Raw genomic sequence first — 11,277 nt, forward strand, 5'->3', positions numbered from 1 at the left:
ACAGCCAGGCAGAATCCCTTCAGAGAGCCCACAGAGATCAATGAAGGAGGCTGCTGGCAATGCGAATTTAGTAGGAAACCAAAGCTCTCTCCAGAGGAACTATGGGATAGGTTTTCCAGGGCAGCATCCCCGCTTCATGTCTCCTAATGACAGCCAGGCAGAATCCCTTCAGAGAGCCCACAGAGATCAATGAAGGCGGCTGCTGGCAATGCGAATTTAGTAGGAAACCAAAGCTCTCTCCAGAGGAACTATGGGATAGGTTTTGCATGACAGCATCCCCGCTTCATGTCTCCTAATGACAGCCAGGCAGAATCCCTTCAGAGAGCCCACAGAGATCAATGAAGGAGGCTGCTGGAAAAACAGGGAGGGAGCACTCTTCCCAAAGATTCTCTTTCTAGGGTTGGAGGAGAAGGCAGATTCCGTTTGAGAAAGAGAGGGAGAAAGGCTCTATCCCCCCCCCCATTGATCAGAGCCCTTCCCTGCCTGGGCGAGATCAGATGCCTCCTCGCGAGGAGCCTTCCCTTCCCTGTCTGGGCGAGATCAGATGCCTCCTCGCGAGGAGGCTTCCCTTCCCTGCCTGGGCGAGATCAGAGCCCAAGCGGGCAGGGAATGCCTCTTTGAGAGGAGCCTTCCCTTCCTGCCTCTCCTCCGTTAGAAATGGGCTCTCCCCACACAGAGGGGAGGTTGCAATCCACCGGGAGAAGCCTTGTAGTCCTTTGCAGATGCAGGCACTGGAGCAGCCGGGACTTCAGGCGCTTAAAGCGCTGAAGAGATTAAGCGCCTGTAAACCATTAAAATAAAAAATAAAAATAATCCTTATCTCTTATTGAAAGACCACAGCGGACAAAGGGGTGAGGGAAGAAAAAATGGCGACAGCCACGACGGATGGGGACAGAAAGGGCAACTCCCCCAATGACAGCCCCCATCGCAGTCAGCTCCTCCCATCCTTCTAGCCCGATTCAAATGCTATCGTTCTCATCTAAATACTCCGGTTCCTAACTCGAATCAAGGGAAAAACACTAGGTAGGACCCTAGTGTTTTTTTAACACGCGTTAAATGAGGAAAACACGGATTTAAATTTTAACCCGCTTCTGGATTCGATTTCTAGTGGGAACGATTCCGGGTTGGTCTAGAACTGTTCTAGATTTAAACCGAATCCTAATGGGAACGCTGCCTAATGAATTCGATTCAGAACGCGGGGTTTCCCCTAGTGGGAACAAGCTCAATATGAAGCATTTCCCCTTCACCAACCTTCTTCAGCTGGAGCACTAGAGGGCAGCAGAAACCACAGAAACCTGATGCAGCAAGGGAACTTCAGCAAATTTTCCTAGTAAATAAAGCCCATGAGGTTGGATTTTAAAGCTGCAGTTCAGTTAAATGTTAAGCACCATACAGTCCTCATTTATTTCATTGAAAAGGACTGCATGGGATCTAATTCTCCCATTTAGATCAATGGGACTTAAAGGTGTATTATGCTTTCTTTGTTTAGGGCTGGAGAGGGGAGGCTGAGATTTCTCTGCTTGCATTTGGATTCTTTTGGATCTGTAGTGGCCTTACAGTGTGCCTGGTGGAGTGCCATTCACCTCAGTCTCTGCCTTTTTTTCTCCAAGTCTGAGTTCACCGTGGCCCCAACCCCTAGGGTTTATTTAAAATTAATTTTTAGTCACTATAGATACGAATGATAGATTACTGTTGTTGTTATTGTGTGCCTTCAATAACAACTTAGGAAGACCCTAAGGGTTTTTGCTAACACAGAGTTTTCTTGGCAAGTTTCTTCAGAGGGGGTTTGCTATTGTCATCCTCTGAAGCTAAGAGAGTGTGACTTGCCTAAGGTCACCCAGTGGGTTTACATGGCTGAGCAGAAATTTGAACCCTGGTCTCCAGAGTCATAGACCAGTGCTCAAACCACTACACCATGTTGGCTCCTGATAGAGGGCTACTCAAGCATGAAATTATACTGTCCGCTACTTATTCCAGTGTCAGAAATCTACTTCTTGGATTCCTCCATCTTCTTGTTGTCATTATAAATAATCAGAACTATATTATCTGTTTCCACAAAATGCCTATGCCATTGCATCTGGTTTGGCCAGAAATCACAACTGCCTTTCTTCTGTTCCAGGGCTGGAAGAGGGGTTTTTCTCATTTCTGTTGAGAGTTGCATTTCTTGGGGGTGGGCTATTGGTGGTGGGAAGAGAAGGGGAAGAATCTGAGAATTGTACTTCTTCTAACTACAATTCCCAGACTTGGCTGGGCCATGAAACCCACTGGGTGACCTTGGGCAAGTCATACACTCTCATCCCCATGATAGCAATGGCAAACTCCCTCTGAAGAAACTTGCGAAGAAAACACCATGATAGGGTTGCCACAGGTTGGAAGATACACAACAATAACCCAGAATCATGGCTGTATTGATTGCAGGATTCTGGCAACTATAATCCAGAAAGTCATTTTTCTAAACTTTGGTTGGGGTTTGCATGCCAGTGCTGGATGAGAGCAAAAGGAGGTGACCTTGCCCCTTTCCCCCCTCTCACTCTCCCATCTTTTCCTCCCATTTCTTCACTGCCTACTTGGCTTTGCCAGAAGGAGGTATTCTTGCAGAAGTCTGACTGAATAATTGTTAGAGGGATTTTGTGATTAGGTGGAGAGGGTACAGGGCTATGTCCTGTCTATTCTCCAATCTAAAGTGTCTGCAAATTTCTCTTTTCCTTCTCTTTATTAGTAACAAGAATGATCTTTTAATCTGGAGTGCATACAACAGAGCCAACCACCAGTTCATGATCATGGAGCCCTTTCACCAACACAATTATAGCGCTATTATTCTACTTTTAACTGTCATGGCTGCATCCTATGGAATGGGTTGGAGTTTGGCACCAGAGGAGCTTTGTGGGTGAGGATTCTAAATGCTCTTCCCTAAACTGTCCCTGGTCTCTCCCTTTAAATTTAAAAGCTCAGATCTGTGAATATTTGCAATATCTGAGAGCACGTTCAGAATTTTGCACTAAATTGACTAGTCCTGTGCTGACAGCAGGAGTAAAAATTTGTATCTCATGCTAGAGACAGACAAATCAGCATTTTTTACATTGTTGTATGGACCTTGGCTGTTTGCAAGTGGCACCCAGTGTACACAAATTAAGTGCATCTGCCTCTGTCCTGGATTATTTTATGTGTAGTGACTTAAGGTAATATATTGTTGTGTTGAATCTGAATGAACTAAGGAGTTTATCAGACAAGGGAAATTGGAAGTATAATCCAATGGAAGTTTAATCCAACGTAAGCCCTGGTATACGGAAGACCGCCGGGCGAGGAAGCGGGTTCTGCGACGGCTAGAGCATCGCTGGCGGAAACACCTACACCTAGCCGACAAGACTCTCCTAGACTGCCTTTTGGAGGACTATGGAGAGGCGATACGAGCAGCTAAGAACTCGTTCTATGGTGCTCGTGTCGCGTCCGCGGAGTCGCGTCCAGCAGAGTTGTTCAGGGTAGTCAGGGAGTTAACTCAACTCCCTCCTGCCCCGAATCAGATCCTTGAACCCTCTAAGGCCTGCTGTGACCAGTTTAACAACTTCTTCGCGGATAAAATCTCTCGGATAAGCGAAGGTCTTAACGCCGGTATTAGGGCAGAACCTATGGTAGAGGCGTCCAGAGCCTCCGTGGACTCCATTAAACTGGATCAGTTTGAGTTGGTCAGTACCGATGATGTGGACAAGATCCTTAGAAGTGTTCGGAAGACGACCTGCTCTCTCGATCCCTATTCCTCATGGCTAGCGGCTCAGGGGGGACCGGTGGTAACCTCGTTGTTGCACCGGATTATAAATACATCTTTGAGGGATGGGCAATTTCCATCCAGCTTGAAATTGGCCGTTGTAAAACCGCTGTTAAAAAAGCCCTCCCTCGACCCCCTGATGCATAATAATTATCGGCCTGTATCGCTATTGCCATTTTTTAGGGAAGGTGATCGAGAGGGCGGTTGCTATCCAGCTTCAATCGATCTTGGATGAAACAGATTATCTGGACCCATTTCAAACCGGCTTTCGGGCGGGCTACGGGGTTGAGACGGCCATGGTCGCCTTGGTCGATGATCTCCGTCTGGGCATCAACAGGGGTAGTGTGTCCCTGTTGGTGCTCTTGGACATCTCAGCGGCTTTCGATACCATAGACCATGGTATCCTTCTGGAGCTCCTGGCAGAGGTGGGAATCGGGAGCACTGCGATCCAGTGGTTCCGGTCCTACCTCTCTGAGAGGTTCCAGATGGTGCAGCTGGGAGACGTGTGCTCCGATAAGAGGGCCCTTATATTTGGGGTCCCTCAAGGAGCCATTCTGTCTCCCATGCTTTTTAACATTTACATGAAACCACTGGGAGAGATCATCCGGAGACATGGGGCGCGGGGTTATCAGTACGCTGATGACACCCAAATAATCTTCTCTATGTCTCCGACTGATGCAGTGACTGGGGATGGCGTCTCTCCTCTCGTGGCCTGTCTGGAGTCGGTAATAGGCTGGATGAGGGAAAACCGACTCAGTCTGAATCCAGAGAAAACGGAGGTACTCGTGATAGGTTCTCCTGGTCCAGGGATGGCGGTGGTTCCACCTGTCCTGAACGGGGTCACGCTTCCCGTGAAGGACTCTGTACGCAGTCTGGGGGTGCTCCTTGACTCGTCGCTTCACCTTACATCTCAGGTGGATGCGACGGTCAGGAGCACCTGTTATCAGCTTCGGCTGATACGCCAGCTGCGTCCCTACCTGGGCCGGGGGTACCTTGAAACGGTAGTACATGCTCTGGTAACCTCTCGATTGGATTTCTGCAATGCGCTCTACATGGGGCAACCCTTGTACCAAACCCGGAAGCTACAATTGGTACAAAACATGGCAGCCAGACTGGTCACTGGCATATCCAGGGCCAGCCATATAACACCTGTGCTTAAAGATCTGCACTGGCTGCCTATTCGCTTCCGAGCGCAATACAAGGTGTTGGTTATGACCTATAAAGCCCTAAATGCCTTGGGCCCAGGATATCTAGAGGACCGCCTCTCCCCATACAATCCGCCCCGCACACTCAGAACTTCTGGGCAGCAACTACTGAGGGTCCCTGGGGCAAGATTGGCCTCCACAGCCAGGAGGACCGTTACCATTTCGGCCCCGACCCTCTGGAATTCGCTGCCCGGAGAGCTCCGCTCAGCCACCTCCCTAACCCACTTCAAGAAGGGATTAAAAACCTTCTTGTTTAAGATCGCATTCCCAGACACAGGCTCCAGTTAGTCTTTCCCTCCTCTGACAGCAGTGGTCATGCTGGCCAGAACTGGTTTTAATTGTAATTTTAAATTGTAATTTGCTGTGGTTTGATTATATTGTATTGTACAGTGGTACCCCGGGATACGAAATCACCGCGTTACGAAATTTCCGGGATACGAAAAAAATAAATAGGAAAAAACTGTTTCGGGTTACGTTTTTTTTTTCGGCTTACGAAAAAATTTTTGGTGCTTTTCGGCGCTTTTTCGCACGAAATCGCGGCTTTCAGCGCTAGCAGCTATGGCTTTTTCGGCTAGCGAAATCTTTCGGGTTACGAACGGCGCCGCGGAACGAATTACATTCGTAACCCGGGGTACCACTGTATTGTTTTGTTGGATGTTGTTCACCGCCCTGATTGAAAGAAGGGCGGTATACAAATAAAATTTTTATTATTATTTATTAATGGCAATCTAAACGCAATCATGGGGTTTAACGTTATTGCATGATAACCCACTACACACAAATTCGGGCAATGGGAAGTCAGTCCGAGCGCAATCATGGGGTTTCACGTTATTGCGTGATAGACTGCCACATGCAAATTTGGGCAATGGCATGCTATTTTTGGGCAATGGGGAGCCAGTTAGAATGCAATGAGCATTCACGTAATTTCGCTAAACTAGTGAATTCACATGAATGCGTTCTGGCCCCTCTTTCTTTTCATTCGAAATTAAGAGAAATTCCTCACGTGTGATAAACTCCTAAGAAAGGTATAAATGGCTTTTTTCCTGGCTTAGTAGTGTTCCTTTTAAACACTGGAGAATCTCAGAATTAAACACCCCAAATTTTGACAAATTAGAGATGGAGTCTTAAGCACACATCCCAAGAAGTTTATCCCAGTTCACTGAGCAAGGCAGGCTCCTAACAGTTACGCTGACTGAACAGACTTTGAGTTGCATTGCAAGGGCAGCAAATCTTGAGGCATGGATGCTATCACTTTCATTGAGCTCAAAACTTACCTAACTGTGGCCCAATACACATCGGTGCTTTGCACCGGCCTGGAGCCAAAACTAGGACTCGGTAGCGCGCACCAACTGCACACTGCCGAGCCCTAGTACATGATTGTGCAACCCCACCCACACGCCCAAATTGTGTGGCGCAGCTGCAACGTCACTGTGCTACCCTACAGCGCTTGTAGCGGTGCAGCTGCACCGCCAACTGGAGGTGCATCTGCATGCTCCTTTTTTGCTGTGCAGTGGTACCATGCCATTTGGTTACTGTGGTAACGCTGGGCAGCAAAGAGAGGCGGCTCCAGCCTGCCTTTTGCAGGCAGTTTGTACCACGACAGAATTAGGAAGCAAAAGGAAGAGTGGGAGCAGAATGTAGTAGCACTGTTGAGATTATTATGTTTCAGTGTAAGCTTACAGGAGCTGCTGTGACACTGCAGAATTCATGCAGTTTGACACCACATTAACTGTCATGGCTCAGTGCTATGGAATACTGGGATTTGCCATTTTGTGACATATTTAGCCTTCTCTGTCAAGAGCATTCTGGTGCCACAACAAACTACAGATCCCAGGATTCCACATGACGGCACAATGGCAGTTAAAGAGGTGTCAAACTGCATTAATTCTGTAGTGTGGCAGCAGCCATGGACTCTAAACCACTTCATGAGATGCATTGCATTATTATCTTCCATTTGATGAAGTGAATCGGAGCCCATGAAAGCTTATGCTGAAACATATGTGTTAGTCTTAAAGGCAATGCTACATTCCTACAACCCCCCCCCAAACACCCACTTCCTTATTATGCTGAAACAGATTAACACACCATACCCTTGAACTATCCCAATTTGGCAGGAACAGAGTCCCGTTTAGGCCTCTGTGGTCCCACTTTTTCAAATGCTCTTAAGATGTTTCAGTTTTTCCTCTCTTCTCATTTTTCACTTTTCCCTTAGTTTACTTCAATTGTGACAAACTGAGTTCAAATGCAAAAATCATTCATGCTCATCCCAGTGGATTAACTCATCAGGGGGAAGAGGTGGGGGCAGAATTTTGCCCTTCCCAGCAGCCTCAAGCAAAAGGGAACAGCTGCAGCCTCTCCTAGTTTGTGTGTTGTTCCTCATTAATTTTTGCCATCTTGACCACACACTGATGTTGCTTGGCCACATGTGTCATGATTTTCATCTCTGAAATGTTGAAAGGTATGACACATACAATGATTACCTTGAAAATTAACAAAACTAACTAAATTTTAGTTACATTGAGGACAGGTTTACACTGCTGTTTTACCATCATTTACTAGGCTGGATTAGTCTGTAATAATCCAATGCACTTTCTCTTATCTAACAATTATAAGAGTTGTACATAACACTGCTGAATCCAAGTTGATCATTATTCTGGGAGGAAGAGTTGTCTGTATAGGCAAGAAAGTTATCAGATATTAAGGGAGCAGCAGGTGGGGCTATTATTACTCCCCATGCAATTGCTACCTTTCTAATCTCATATCCTGTATACTGGCAACTCTGAAAGCCTTTGAGGTGATACAAAAGAGGACAAACCAGCTGCATCATTAATATCACCCCCACGCTGTACTGGGACAGATAAAGCTGTTTCCCTCCCACCAGTCTCTCTGCAATGAGGCTGTGGGTGCAACATTCTCCAAATAAATAAACTCCTTTCAGGATTAGGACTTTGTTTGGTATTTTGTGCCACCATTGGTGGAGACTCATTGTAGGTTTAGTACCCAGCCATCTTTGAAAGACTATGGATATGATCCATTTTCAGCATTACCTGTATATGCATTTATTTTGACTTGATCCAAATATAATATATATCTTATCTGTGATAACAAGCACAAGACACAACTAGAGCACAATTTAGTCTGAATAAACCTCATAGTTAAAAAAAAAATTGGGTCAGGCCAATGATGTTCCTTTGAATGTAAGACGTAGTGTTATCACTCAGATTTCTGTGGTTATTGTCATTATGTTTGGGTTCCACTGGCATGCAAAATTTTACACTAATGTTTTAATGAACTGGTCTAGGAATAAATTCAGGCATGTTCACTGTAATGAACAGCTTGTTCATATTTCTGCTTCGCCTCTTCCTCCCTTGGGCTGTTGTATTTTATACTGTAGATTGGTGCTCACTTGACTGATGGGCCTCTCATGTCAAGAAGGGCTTCAGTGTAACCTTCTTGTCAATTTGTTTCTTTTATAAGCACAATTAATATTTTGAAACATTTCGAATTACCTACTTTATGTGGTGATATATGTAGAATTTGTGAATGTTATTTCTGGACAATTCCTAGCATCCCCTAACCAGGCCACTGTGTATTTCAAAAAGCACCTTTTTCTAAACCCTGGATCAAAAGTAACTGCCAGTTAACCATAAGAATAGGAACTAGACATTAGAATTTTTTTTCAAAGGGGGGCTGCTGAAATGACAGAACAGCCTTAAAATCCTAATGTTTCACTTGGTGTTGCATTCAGTTCAGCCCTGTGAATTCATACCTGTTAGATATAATCTGAAGCTTAAAAACATTTCAGTTCAGTCCCTTTCAGTGTTTTCTGAAAGAATTACTCTCCTGAACATTGGTTGCTGAGGGAGTTGTAACCACTTTAGTAGGTGACAGAAATGTCCAGTGAGGATAGTGCAAAGTTTTCTATAAATTAATGACAATAAAAATTAAAACCGAAATGTACCAGTGCAGTGTGACTTTCCACATTCAGTTTTTCCATCTTTCCCTTTTCCAACACCCTTCCTCCTAAGGGATCGGTGCCTATTCTGATGGAAAGGCAAACTTCTATTCTGATAGTCTCCACATTGAAGGAGATGGGGGACCCTCCCTCCATTTTAATTGCCGCTGCCCTGGCCATGGAGGGAGAGAAGAATTGACAGTATCTGCTGGATTGGATCCCCTTCCCCACTGTCATTCTCTTTTCCTTTTGTATAATGTCTTTTTAGATTGTAAATCCGAGGGCAAGGAACTGTCAAATTAGCAGTCTGTAACTCTGAGAACCTTTGTGGCTGAAGAGCAGGGTATAAATAAATTAAAATAAGCTGAACACCCTCAAACATCTTTTATTCTTCTTTCTCTGTCTCCAGAAACAGAGGAAAATAGCACTGCAGACTAAAAGTGTGTGTTTTAAATCTAGTTTCTTGGCCACATTCAAGGACTTTCAACAGCAGGAATTTCCAGTTCAAATTAAGTCATGATGCTCTTTTTTGACATAGCGGCAAACAGGCCACGCTTTTTTGGGTGATTAACCTGTTGCAAAATGTTTTTAAAACATGTTCCTCTCCAGTATGAATAGTGCCACCAGTATAGTTTGGAAAACTGTCTTTTAATATGAAAAAAGGGGGCATGTAAGAAAGGCATTAATTTTAAACAAGATCTTTTCACAGGTCTTGAGCTCAGAATTATGCAAGCATCCTTATGTCTTCTGCCACAGTTCTATAGACACATGCTCAGGAAAGCACCAGAATGCCCCTTTGCTGCCGGACCCTCTGTCTTCTGCCACAGTTCTATAGACACATGCTCAGGAAAGCGCCAGAATGCCCCTTCGCAGCTGGACCCTCTGTCTTCTGCCACAGTTCTATAGGCACATGCTCAGGAAAGCGCCAGAATGCCCCTTTGCTGCCAGACCCTCCCCCTAAGGTGGCACTTTACAGCAGGGGTGAGGAGGAACAGCTAGACAGAGCAAGAAAGGACACAGAAGCCGCCAGACTTCACGCCCACACACCCCAGTGTAAACAGTTGCCTCTCTCATCTCCCAGCTCCCTCTTGACCTTCATTATACAAATGCCAGAAGCAGGAATGCGAAACAGGGATCGGAAGAGTATGAAATGGTGGCACAGTGTCAAACATCCCAACAGGAGCTGATGGGGCACCCTCCCAGGCATGACGAGGAGTGCCAGCAAGGAATGTTGGGCAGGATTTGAGCAGCTACCCATGCTGACCGAGCAAGACCACTTGCCCATCACCATCTTTGTTGACTGACAGTGGCTCTCTAGCATCTGAGGCAGAGGGAATTCTCAGCCTTTTCTGCCTACATCCTTTCCAGTGGGTGACAGCAGGGACTGAACCTTGTGAACACATCTAAGCTACAGTCCAACTCAAGTGCTTACTCTCTAGTGGAAAAATGCATGGAGGTTGCAACTTGAAGAGCTAAGTCATATTTTGTGGTCCTTTCACACTATCTCTGACTTTTCTTTGTGAACCCTATGGAATCCTGGGGTTGCGAGTTGATGGAGGGGCCTCTGGAGTCCTCAACCAGGTAGTCCTTCTGGTGCCTCTGACCAAACTATGACCACCACCTCCATCCCCAATTCCACAGGATGCAGCTGTGGCAGTTAAAGTGCAATAATAGTGTTGTAACTGTGTAGTGTGAAAGCGCCTTGGGTGTGGTTGGTTTTATCACACAGCCTGCACAGAGACTGAAAAAGTTACCTTTTTGGACAACTCTTTCCAGAATCCCTAGCCAGGATGGCCAGGAGTTAGGGGAATCTGAGATGATCCATATTCTTTAAAAAAAAACAAAAACCTTTCCCACACCCTGCTCTTGCATATGCAGGTTACCCCATTGTTTTCATTGAGGATGATGGATCCATGTACTCTGAGGAACATGCATGCAAATCCCCTGGTTCAAATTAAGGGGGCAATGATTATGGGCCTGTGTGCAATGTGTACATGTTAAAGCTCCCAAATACACAGGACACCTCTGAATCAGGACAGACATGCAAAGTTCAAGAATTACCCATATGCTGATGCAGAGACAATTTCTTCTGGCACATCTGGTCAGCATGGAACACCCTGACATATCCAACTAGACAATCCTGCTAGACGGGAGCAGGCCTTCTGAAATATTTTGGATTGTTACTTCCATAAGTCCAAGTCATCTTGCCCAAATGATCAGGATTCTGGAAACTACAGTACAAAAGAGTTGGAGGGTACCAGGTTGCCTACCAGTGGTATGAGGAAATTCATGTCCAAGACAACTGTTGAATACACAGAGGAGATACTTTCTGAGATGGGTGTGCTTTCTCTAAT

This window comes from Sceloporus undulatus, chromosome 2 (genome assembly GCF_019175285.1).
Source record: "Sceloporus undulatus isolate JIND9_A2432 ecotype Alabama chromosome 2, SceUnd_v1.1, whole genome shotgun sequence".
NCBI classification, from domain to species: Eukaryota; Metazoa; Chordata; class Lepidosauria; order Squamata; family Phrynosomatidae; genus Sceloporus; species Sceloporus undulatus.